This window comes from Pteronotus mesoamericanus, unplaced genomic scaffold, assembly GCF_021234165.1.
Source record: "Pteronotus mesoamericanus isolate MK-2021 breed Mesoamerican mustached bat unplaced genomic scaffold, CSHL_Meso_final contig_20, whole genome shotgun sequence".
Classification (NCBI taxonomy): domain Eukaryota; kingdom Metazoa; phylum Chordata; class Mammalia; order Chiroptera; family Mormoopidae; genus Pteronotus; species Pteronotus mesoamericanus.
In genome coordinates this window covers 43,716,832-43,727,474 of record NW_026555085.1, presented here as the reverse complement: position 1 = coordinate 43,727,474, position 10,643 = coordinate 43,716,832, and the positions used below count along the sequence as shown (strand labels likewise).

Sequence of the window (10,643 nt, the reverse complement as noted above, 5' to 3'; positions counted from 1 at the left end):
ACTGTCCTGTGTGAGGTGAGAGAATTTGCTTCAGCAACGAAGAAAGGACACAGGAGCCAGCAAGATGGCGATGGCTTTGTACCCTGGAGTCCCCAGAGCTTTAGTGAAGTAGGCACAGTCACAAAACGTCTGGTGAAAGTAGATTTTGGTTTTGTTTATTTTGTGGGATTTTTGTGTATATGTGGCAACTAGTGAAAATGCTGGGCTTATCGTCCAGATTGTTGTGGCAGGACTTACACAGCCAGTGGTCTCTTGTACAGGCAGGGAGCTGGGGGAAGAAATGAATTCGTGAGTAGTCAGAAATTCTCAAAACCTAAGATCTCTGGGTTCTCATCCGCCACATGTTCCAGGGTTGGATGTATGTTTACATAAATACCTGAAGAATAGGAGCCTCAAGCTGATGTCTAGCTTATATTTCACTAAATTTATGTAATTTTTATAACCTACCTTTAATCCTTTCTGGCCCAAGGGAGAGGAATAAACAAACAAACAAATCTTAAAGAATGTAAAAAAGGGCACTTTATACATTGTGATTATAACCTTATAATAACTATTTATAGGAAAAAATAAAGGAGCTATACTAAAATATGAAATCAACTATGTAGTAGTGGAGTTCTAAGTAACTTGTTCTTTTCCCTTTTTCAAAGATACTGTAATATGGTTATATTACTTTAATTTTACATTTCGAATAAGTACTTATGATGGCAATATAGTAACATGAGAAAGGCTTCATGGTAGAATGTTGAGTTTAAAAATTAAAATAGTACTTCAGTATGTCTGCCAAAACAGAAAATAAAAATATAATATGTGTAAACAAGAGGTAGAAGGGATATTAAAAACTGTTACAATTTTATTTTTCTGGGAAGCAGATTCTGAGACTGAGTTCTGCTGCTGTTTGTCAGGTAGCCTTTGGGATCAACACCTGTGGAAAAGAGACAGCAGAAGCAGGGAGAGCAGCAGCAGGCCAGCTGAATCGGTCCATTGGAGCGGCCCCCTATCAGGCCAGAGCACCTGCCCGCCATGCTCCCTCCAGCCTACTGCAACACAGGCTCAGGGCTGTCTGCTGACAACACTCCTAGCAGCGGACCCACAACGCCTTCCCTGAAGGAGCATCTGAGCCACATATGTCCATATCTGGGACAAAAACCAACATTTTGTATAAAATGGTAGGATAAAATTCATTGAAAAACTTTTTTTTAAAAAAATCCACTTTTAATTTTGCTACATGAAGAATCTATTTCTATAAAATGGGATTTTAATAGTACCCATCTCCCAGCATTGTAGAAATTAAAGAACAACTGTAAAGCGCAATGCCTGGCACAAAGTGCTCAATATTATTGTTGTTCGTTTTAAACTTTTCCTCGTTTACACCATGCTAAGGAGCTAGTCATCTTCTTTTCATTGCTTATGTAACCAGGCAATGCCAAACCACCTTTATTTGCACCTGCGCTTATCTTTCTGCTTTCTGGCATTGAAAATGATGGAAAGGTGCTGGGGTCACGCCAGCCATCTTTTGAGCATTCGATGACAAACAAGAGGACAACAGGGTAACACTCTGTGCGTGGTAAAGCAACAGATGAGTACTCTGGGCCTTTAAGAGCATTGCTGAGATGCCAAACAATCCTGAGACCACTGACTTCTGGTCTTCTCACTAAGTAAACAATATATATCCTTAGCTGGGCTTTGTTACTTGAAGATAAAAACATTTCTAACTAATATTTAGGAAAGGAAGTACAGATGAACGATTGGGAGGAAAGAAATACATAAAGGTTATAAGCTGACTTGTGTTCTATAAGTTGGGAGAGTTGTGTGAATACGGGAAGTTAATATCATTTAATGATGCCATCACTTCTGACTGTTTCAAATTGATTCATGGTTTAATTTTCTGAAGACCTCCATGCTCATGATACAAAACAATAATCTCTCTCTGCCTCTAAGCTATATGCAGCAGATATGTTTAGACAAAAGGATACTGAGATTTTCTGTTTATTGGTGTCTAGTTTGGCCATCTTAAAACAAACAAGCAAAATCCTTTATACAGCACAGTGAAATTCCTAGAATTTTTTAAGAAGACTTGCACCCTGACAGCTTCCAGTATTACCTGTAATTCTATATGTAATCTACTTATCTTTTTCCCATTCAGCAGGAGCGGTCCCTGTGGAGTTGTGGAAAGACACTTTAATCTTCATTCTTAGGGTGCTGTGTGATGGTGACTTGCCCAGTGGCTGGCTGCGGACCATGAGGGAAGAAATTCAGAAACTAGGAGTGAAAATCACTTGCCAGAATTCTCCCAGCAAAGGAGAAATTAAAAGTCATTCTAGGAAGGAATGTCCTATAGGAAGTTTATAGGAATAGACTTTAATGTTCCCAAAACTTTATTCTGCATCCTAACTCTCTAAGTGATGCTGCTTGGTAATGGGGGAAAAAAGGCAATAAAGATTAGAAAATAAACAAACAAACAAACAAACAAATGAACAAACAAACAAATAAATAAATCTTATCCAAGGTAAATTTTAAGCTTTTATATTGTCATATATTATATAAAAAGAGACAGAGAAATAAAATCTTCCCGATTATTATTTTAAATGGGCTTCAAGAACTATAGTGTTTTAAAGTAGAACATTATGAACAATACCCCGGGTTGGCTTTTAAGACCAGAGTGGGTCTGTTCTCAAAGGAGATGGCTGAAAGAACGCAGCCCCGGGCCTACAGACCACACAAGGTCCTACACTCTGGGAGACGTCAGTTATTTAGCCAGATGCTCCCCTGGGTTGGTGACACGCTTTTGGTTATACTTATACCCCTAATTCTGTTTTGTTACGGCTCTTAATTTTATGCGGATGATGAACACTTGTCCCAGTGAAATGGTTTCTGGATTCACGGCCGAGGTCCGCAGACTAGCAGAGAAGCTGCCTGCTGTTCCCTGCTGGAGCTGTGCTTCTATTCCCAATGTGAACACTTTCCAGCTCCAACATCCTTGCACACCTTTTCAGACCTCTCTTTTGGGTGCTTACATGATCTTGTGTTTATCTTTGACCCATCAAATGACATGCAGTGAAGTCCACACACGTCGGGTCCACATAGCCTGACTCTGCTCTAAGGACCTGTCTTCTGCTTGATCTCAGTACATTAGTTGAATCCAGAGCCAGGAGAAGGGCACTGGGGCAGCTGGTAGATCAAATGCTACAAAGTCTCTCGAGGAACTGAGTGCTTCTGCAAGCAGGCCAGCTCTTGCCTCTTTGGTTCACGCTTCCCTCCAGTCCCTCTGCTCATCGGAGATGCGTCAGAAGTGCCTGGCATCACCTCCAGGGCGCCTACAGGCATGCAATCAGATTAGATGATCAGAGCAAGATAAAATGGCTCACACAAATAATAGCCAGACAAACCCTGAACAGATGCATTGAATGCACAATAGACTGTGAGTTCCTTCTTAGCCCCAAGCCAAAGAATTAGACAGAAGAAACAGATTTTAATCTGGTTTGAGAAAGAATAATAGTTGGCAGAGGGATAAAGTGATTGCTTCTAATTCACATATTCTGTGAATGTGAAGCAGAAGCAAAGCTATAAAACAGCTCACCCCACCCCAGACTACAGACTATGGGACAACCACTAGGATGAGTGAGTTTCCTACTGCATTACACCTGAGATTCTCCTCCATGTGGTTTTGAACCAGTACTTAATGCTCAAGGTATAAGGTCTATTTCTCCTTATTTTACAGTGTTTTTCTGACAAAGTGTTATTTTTAGGTTTTCCTTTTTCAAATAGTTTTCTGATGTTCATCGTATACCCAGGGTCCGGCAAAAGTAACGCCTGCTTGAGTGTGGTTTGTAGGGTAATGATATGTGTGTAATAACTTATAGTTTTAATTTGAACATGTCACCTAAATTGTCACATGGTGTGCTTCAGTGTGCTATTATTATGTTACAGAATTACATGCTTATAATTTCGTAATACAAGATTTTGTAATAAAAAAAAAGGGGCGTTATTTGTGCCAGTCCCTGTATATATTAATTTCACTTTGTCAGAACACCTGAAGTTTGTTTCTACATGATTAGCTTCTCCTCCAGTGACCTTGTTGACTTCGTCTCTATGTCACAGCCCAGAATTCAGAATAATTACTGCCAAGAGGCTAGAATGAATGTCACAAAATCTCCCTCTGGGCAGCTGCAACAAAGATGCTCTACTCCATGGGTGTCCAGCCTTTTGGCATATCTGGGCCACACTAGGAGAAGAGTTGTCTTGGGCCACACATTCAGTACATTACGACATGTAATCACAAAAAAATTGCATAATGTTTTATGTGAATTTATGATTTTGTGTTGGGCCACATTCACAGCCATCCTGGGCCACATGCAACCCACAGACCACGAGTTGGACATCCCTGCTTTGGTCTTAGGAGGTCTTGGTTGTTTTTTGTTTTTTTTTTTTAATATTGACCATTGATCACACATAAATTTTGAGTCAGGCTAATCTCTTGAGTTCATGAACTAATTTTTAAATTTGCTGAAGAAAGTTCATTAAAAAATAATTTTCAGAAAACTATGTTCTGTGCACACACATTGCCTGGAGCTGTGTACATCAGGAAAACAGTTGTGTCAGGGTTAGAGAAGGACAGGGAAAGGCCCCCTCCCTAAAGGGGGAAGGAGAGGGGGATGAAATTGGTCTTATCTAAATTAATGACATTCTATGTCATTTTTGCTCTCAAATTCAAAAGTGGGAAGAGGAACTTGATGGCGGGCACGCTGAGCCTGATCTGGAGTGCGGTTGCCTTCTGGCAGGGCTGTGTGGTTCTGAGCAGCTTCTGAGCAACTGAGCAACAGATCAGGAATAGTCCCATTCCCAATAAAGGCCCATTAGCCTCTCTTGTCAAAGAAAGTAGTTCAGTTCATCTCTTGAACTACTATTCCTCAGCATCAGCTTTCTCAATACATAAATTTGGATGAGCCAGAGAGTTGTCCTCTTGGTACTTGACAGCAGTAGGGATGCTGCTAGGGTCTATTTCTTTTTCATTCCTGGGTAGATCACTAACTACTGATGCTGGTCCTGAGGCTGCAGTTGCATACTTCACTTTGCTAGGTTCCACTGACTTTTTGACTTCTTTACTTGATCTGAATGTCTGCCAAACAAAAGAATTACTTTAAATGACTTCAATGTCTTTTACTTTTTTCACTTGTTCTACCAGGGTGGTTTGATCTTCCTCCTTTCTTCTCTTTGCTTCTTCTTCATTTCTTTCTTTGGCTTTCAATGCTTCATCAGCTTTCGCAGCAGCTTCAAGAAACAGCTATAGTCTGGCTTTGGCGTGTTCAGCTGGTGGCAGATGTTCTAACTCGGCTTTAATATTTCCAGATTTCCCGTGTTTGATGTTGTGTAATTCCTTCCCTTTGCCTTTCTCCTTCTCCCTTTCTCTTTCCTCCTTTTCTCTGCCTTTACATCATTCTCTGTCCCGAGATCGATTATGGGTTCTTCTGTGACTGGACTATGGAAACGTGGATGTGGTCTTGACTTGGACGTTTTGTTCTGTGTTTTGACCTATATCTCTGAACTCTATAGGATTCCACTCAGCCCCTTGAACAACTTGGACTTTGTTTTCTTCTAGAACCATAAGAAGAGTTACTGCTTGATCGATGCCTGCATTGTCTATCATAAGAGTGTGAGTGAGGCTGAAGATTTCTGGACCGAGATCTTGACTTTGACCTTTCAGCTTTCCTTCAGCTGTATGTTCTACTATTTGAAGAACTACTTAAAGATGACCATATATACGGTGTTTCTTTTCTCTCTGCTTCTGCTTTCTTCTTCAGCAGCTGATGAATGGCATCCCATTTCTGGCTCTCTGCCTTTGGGATCACACCTTCCCTTGACTTGCAAGCACCACAAACCTGCAAATGTTTCTTCAAATTGGGGTGCTGCCGGCATCCTCCAAACTTGCTTCAGTTTAAGCTCACTGCCTTTCTCCTAGAATTTTCTAAAAAATAGAGTCATACAATTATGTGTGTTTTTTGTCTGGCTTCTTTCACTCAACAAATTTATTTTTTATTGCTGAATTCTTTATCCATTCACCTGTTGATGGACTTTTGGATTGTTTCCAGTTTGGAGCCATTATGAATGAAGCTGATATGAATATTTGTTTAAAAATATTTGTGTAGATATATGCTTTCATTTCTCTTGGGTAAATACCTAAGGCAGGAATGGTGGGGTCATATAATAAATGCATGCTTTTTTTCCAAGAAACTGTCAAACTATTTTCTAAAGTGGTTGTACCATTTATATTCCTGTCAGCAGTATATGAGAGTTATGGTTCTTTCACATACTCACCAACATCTGGTACAGTCAGTCTTTTTAATTTTAGTCCTTCTAATAGATGCATAGTGGTATCTCATTTTGTCTTAATTTGCATTTTTATAATGACATATGTTGAGCATCTTTTCATGTGCTTATTTGTTGTCCATGCATTTTCTTTGGTGATAGGATTGTTCAAATTATTTGCCCACTTTTTAAATAGTTTTATCATTTTTTAGTTTTGAGAGTTTTTTTATATTCTGGATACAAGTTCTTCATCAATCATGTGATTTGCAAATGGTTTCCCCCAGCCTATGGATTTTCTTTTTATTCTCATGGTTGTTTGTAAAGCCTATGAACTGGAGGAATCAAACCTGCCTGCAGCCTGGGTGGCTCATGCCCACGCTACAGAGCCAGCATGGGCTGGTGCTTGTTCTCCGTGGGCAAGTGCAGAAGTTGTAGAATCTTCCCAAATGATAAAGAACGCCCACTTATTAAAGGCTATCTTAGTTTACTGACATTTTTTTCTATGTAAAAAACAAAACAAAACATGGTGGATAAAGTGTGTGAAAGATGTATTGTAATATATGTCTTCTACAATGACTGGGTTCTCTCTCTAGGGCCTAACAGTTTCATGAGATTTCTTAAGCCTTCAGGGATTATTTAAGACTATTTTTCCTTTATTCCAACTCTAAATAACATCATGCTCATTAAAACGCATAGGAAATTAAACACATCTAAACACCAGGTATTGTGGTTTAAACAGGAAAAAGAAAGGTTTGCAACTGATTCAATTTGAAGTGATTTAAAGGTGCAGACAATATGGTGTGACTAATTCAAATGTATAATAATTACCTACTTCTATTGAACAAACTACAGCCAAAGATTATGTGCTTCTAGGAGACAAACCTCCTTGTTGCCTTTATGGTGTCCAAAGAGTGTACATGAGACAGAAAAGATTTATTGATCCTTTTAAAAAAGGTGACTTTTCCCAATTACATACAATTTATAACATTATCCAGAAATGTTTATTCTCAGTGTGAACTTATTTTTCTCCCCGTCTTCTGTTTTGTCCCTCTGAGTAATTTCTGTTCTGAAAGGATGCTCTTCTTAGTCTTCTACTGATCACCTTTGATATGTACATACAAGTGCAAGTAGACTTCATAAAACAGTCATGTTTGAAAGGCAGTCATTTCACTTGCCCTGGACATGGAAATTTTTGTTCTCTATGTAAGATGGCTCCTCTGAAGATGCAGCCAGATGTGGCCTATGGGGAAGCTGAGGTGGTCAGTGACGAGCCAGGACTTAGGTCCGGAGAGCTGCTCACTTGGGGCAGGCATGTGCTGGGAAAAGAGGCTCTGGTACTTGGAGACCCCCAACCCCTTTATCCCTAAGTGTGCTGCTTCCAAGAAAAGCCCAGCACGGGGGGCAATGGAATGTGGCAGCAGTCTTGGCCGAGTCAGACAAAAAAGCAGGCTGCACTGGGAAGTCCAGGCTAAGGAAGGATATAAAGGAAGTCTGTTGAAAAACAGGGACTAGGCTCAGGCTGTGAGGCCAGCCCACATGTGGGAGGGGAAGAAAGCTCTGATCCCGGGCTGCCAGACAGGGCACATGCATTCAAAGCCTCATTCTCAAGTACAATTTGTCTTATAATATGCACATGGGCAAACCTGATCTTTTGATTGAGAAATCCATTCATTCATCCATTTGCTCATTCATTCATCATTTATTTGGTCATTCAGTCATTCAACAAACACTGAGTATGACATATGTGCTAGTGACTTTGCTAAATGCCAGGGAAGAAAACATGTCTATCTATAAACCACAGACTGTATACTAACAAATATAAGATATAAAAATATCCCTAAATGAGAGTAATCTCTTCTTGAGAAGCCCAGTGAATCATTAACATTCAGACTTAAACAAAAAAAAAGAGGCTAATTTAAAATGTGAGATAAAAAGAAATGTTTATGATCTAACAGTAATGCACATTTAATGTGGAATGTAGTCATTGAACCATTTTCGTCAATGAGTCCATTGTTCTTTTTGCTAAGCTGATGTTAAAAGTAAAAAAAGGGTAATAGGAGGTGAAAAGATAAGTTTTTATTTCAAATCCACTAAAAAGAAAACAAAAAACTAGAGATACTATTAAACCATATATTGAAATGAAAAACCAACATCATTGTTTAAGCAGTTACTCTTTTATGAAAAGGGGTACACTAAATTTTATTTCATTATCATAGTACAACTTTTTAATAAACAAGATAAATACAATACACACTTCCAATCAAGGCATCAATTAAATAAATTGCATAAACTAGAGTTTACTTTAGATCAGTGTTTCTCAATATTTTGGTTTCAGGACTCTTTTAGTCTTTTAAAAATTTTTGAAAACCCTCAAGAACTTTGTGTGGATTATATTTGCTTTCAATAGTTGTCATATTAGAAACTAAAGCTAAGAATTTTAAAATATACATTTATTGATTTAGAAACAATAAGCTCATTTCATATTAATATAGATAACATGCATTTATCAAAATATATTTTCTAAAACAAAGAGATTTAGTGACAAGAGCGGCATTGCTCTACATTTTTGCACTACTGTCCTTAAAGATTCTCTTATTCTGCATGTGATCTGTTTCAATATTCTGGTAGGAAAAAAATAAAACTTCACAGAGATATATAGTTGAAAAACAGAAGAGCATTTTTAAGCTTTTTTGAGGTATTAATTAATAATAAATATTTAATAGTTTAATAATAAAAATTAATTGATAATAAATAATAAAAATATTAAGATATTTTAAGTGTACATGGTGGTGATTTGATAGACATTGTGAAAGGATTCCTCCCAACTAGTTAGTTAACATATCACCACCTCACATGCTTCCTTCCTTTTCTTCCTTTTCATTTTGGTGAGAACATATAAGTTCTATTCTCTTAGCAAATTTTGATTATACAATACAGTGCAGTAAACTATAGTCACCATGTTTTACATTAGATCCTTAGACCTTATTCATCTTATAGTTGAAAGTTTGTACATATTTACCAACCTCTCCCTATTTTTCCCTCTACCCTAAGCCCTGGCAACTACTTTTCTACCCTTTGCTTTTATGAGTTTGACTTTTTATTTATATTCCACAGATAAGTGATACATTGCAATATGACTCTTTCTCTGTATGGCTTTTTCTTTCTTTCTTTTTTTTTTTTACTTAACATAATGTCTTCAAGGTCCATTCATGTTGTTGCAAATGGCAGGATTCCCTTATTTCTCATGACTGAATAATATTCATATATATTCATATATGTCACATCCATATACATATATATGTATCACATCCCCTTTATTTATATACATATAGATAGTCCTTAGGTTGTTTCCAAGTCTTGGAAATTGTGGATAATACCGCAGTAAACATGGGAATGCAGATATCTCTTTGTGATCCTGTTTTCATTTCCTTTGGATATATACTCAGAAGTGGGTTGCTAGATCATATAGTAGTTATATTTTTAATTTCTTGAGGAACGCACTGTTTTCGACAGCAGCTGCACCAATTTACATGCCCACAAACAGGGCATAAGTGTTCTCTTTTCTTCACATGAGAGGAACGTTTAAAGAGCCTTTCAATAACTGTGGACTACCATCTTTGACACAATATGCAAATTCAACAGTTTCTTGAATTTGAAGTAATATCAATGAACTTATAATACTCTGTAACATTAAAATCCACTAGTTTATCTTGCACTTTAAATGGCTCTTTTATTCATGCATGTTTTTACCAGATTACATATTGGCAAATATTAGTTCTCGAAGTTGTGCAGATTTTCCAAAGGTTGTTATACAGTATCAAAAAAATCACATTTATTAATATCTGCATCAATCTCATCAAAAATATCTCTAGGTATTGAGAAGCTGTCAAACTCACAGTAGAAGATACAAGTTTTCCAGGATTCTAATTTCCTCAAAGTTGAAACTTAGCCGGCAAAAATGGTGAATTAAATAAATACAAAATTAGCAAAAAATGCCAGCCCTGGCAGTGACAAGTTACTTTGTTAATTTTTCAGAAAATGTCTGCAAAATAAACCTGTCCAAATATCCATAGTTGCATGCCACTTGTCATTTGCATGTTGCTTCTAAGTATAAGTGGTCTTCTAGAAATTAAGCAGCTAGTTCAGCTTGTAATTTAAAGTGTTTTTTCTTGAAACTACTATCTTCCTTGAGTACACAGCAGAAATGTTTTATGTCTACTTACCATTTTGTCACATAAAATATGTTTCTGCGTTCTTAAGTGAAATTGGCTCCCCCCCGCGCCCCGCCCCACCCCCGAGGGCATGTGTGATGTTGAAGAATATCATCGCTGGTGCAGGGC

At 37.8% G+C, this 10,643-nt stretch overlaps 1 pseudogene; it reads right to left on the bottom strand.

Moving 5' to 3' along the window:
* Positions 1–4,684: 4,684 nt before the first annotated feature.
* Positions 4,685–5,820, bottom strand: LOC129066885 (serine/Arginine-related protein 53-like; annotated as a pseudogene).
* Between the last annotated feature and the right edge of the window lie 4,823 nt (positions 5,821–10,643).